Source organism: Cydia amplana, chromosome 5 (genome assembly GCF_948474715.1).
Source record: "Cydia amplana chromosome 5, ilCydAmpl1.1, whole genome shotgun sequence".
NCBI lineage: Eukaryota > Metazoa > Arthropoda > Insecta > Lepidoptera > Tortricidae > Cydia > Cydia amplana.
Window position 1 is genome coordinate 11900660 of NC_086073.1, and position 2079 is coordinate 11902738.

Consider the following 2079-nt stretch of genomic DNA (forward strand, 5'->3'; position numbering starts at 1 on the left):
TTGTGACAAAAAATTCGCTGATTATAACAAGAAATAATTCAAAATTAGGCACCGAATTCTCAAAAAAAGGTACCCATAGAGGGAAATGCTTGGAAGTCTTGGAACACAATTTTGGACTTCGTAACTTTGTTTGAACTAGTTAGGAGGTGAACATATCAAAAGTCCCCGGCCGTAGCCTTTGCTGAGCCGGGGGAAAAGGGGGGTTTGAAGGTCCCATTTTTTGGTTTTTCGCTTATATCTCGGAAACTATGCGTTCTAACGACAAACATGATCACTATACAAAATGAAACCTGATTAAATTTGCTACAAGTTTTACTCAGTCAAGTTTTTCGATATCTTGAGGGCCCTCTACACTTGTGCGCGAATCGCGTCGCGAAGCCCCGAACGCGAGTGTGGCGTCGATTTCGCAGTGGCTCTTGAAATATTGCATTAAATTTTCTTCAATAATATTGACGAGGAAAAAGGAACCCGAAAATTTTTAACAGTTTATTACTGATCATATTAAATGACTAAAATGTCCTTTCAACTTCTCTGGAATTCGCTGGAGGCCAAAATAAGGAAAAAAAATGTTATATGAGTGTTTATAGGTGAATTTTGGCAAAAAAAAAAGATTTTCTTATGTTTCTTTTTAGATTTTTTGAATGTTTTTGTACATAAAAACTAGTGTTATTGGTAAAACTGTCACTTAAAATGAATAAGTATTTGCTTTTTTTCGTAAACCCTATTTTTTTTGCAAATCGTTACTACTTTCTGACATTTATCAATAAGGATAATATGTAGACTACGTCGCATAGTGGCAACATCGCCACCGTAAATGCATTCTAGATGTTTTGTTTTTTAATTGGTAATAATTCTGAAACTAGGCGAGTTCTAGAAAAGTTTATAGGACATTTAGTCTTTAAATTAAATATGATCAGCGGCGATATCATGGTCGCATTTTTATCACTTGTCATGTTATGCGTCACTTTCGCACTTACATACTTGTTAGAACGTGACAGGCATGATATCATAAAAAACCGACCATCTTAGCCCTACAGGAATACACTGTTAAAATCTGATAGGTTGTACGTAGTTGTACCGTAAATATTTACATATTATGTATTGAAGGACATTTAATGCAAAATTACAGAGAGCGGATTTCTCAAAAACTAAACAAAATACCTATCGAAAAACTCGACTGACTCGACTGTATAAAACTTGTAGCAAATTTAATTAGCTTTGATTTTGTATAATGAATTTGTCACAAGGACGCATAGTTACTGAGATATAATAAGCAAAAACCCAAAAAATGGGACCTTCAACCAAACCCTCCTCCCCCTCTCAAGGGGACTTTTGATATGTTCACCTCCTAACGAGAAAGGGGCGGCTACAAGGCCTGGAGCCTAGGGCGGCAAAGATTGCAAATCCGCCACTGGTTTTACTATCTATTAGCAAAACATGAAATAATCATCCTTTATGTAAAGTTCGAAATACTGACTTTTCATAACACAATTTTTTTTTTCAGTTCTAAGTATGGGGAACCCCCAAAATTTATTGTTTTTTTTCTATTTTTGTGTGAAAATCTTAATGCGGTTCACACACAATTTATATTTTAATTTTTTTCTTGAGTTACCAGCCCCTCTGAAGTTTCGTTGATAGCTTGTTTTTTATACTTAATAATAACGTTTCAAATAATATAAATGAAATATTTCAATAACCGTGGCAATGTGGAAATATTGCCATCTGTCCGAGGTAAAACCATGTCCAAGGTACAACAGTTTCCCCTACCGAATACATATATGCATTATTTAATCCAAGCACAAACAAATCAACCAAGAGATTCAATTATTCTATCTGTTTATAAATATTTAAATTAAAATGTCAATTCCATTACTTGGAATTGTCGTATCTGTACATATAAAACAACCCAAGACTATATCAATGTACTTACTTACTGCACATCTCGAGAACTATTCCAAAGTCATAATATAAAACGTAAACAATATTAGTACTTATAAAGAGTAGATACGATACTTTTTACTGTAACAACTATATGTACCATGGTTTCGCAATAAAGAATTCTATTTTTACGAGTAGTCT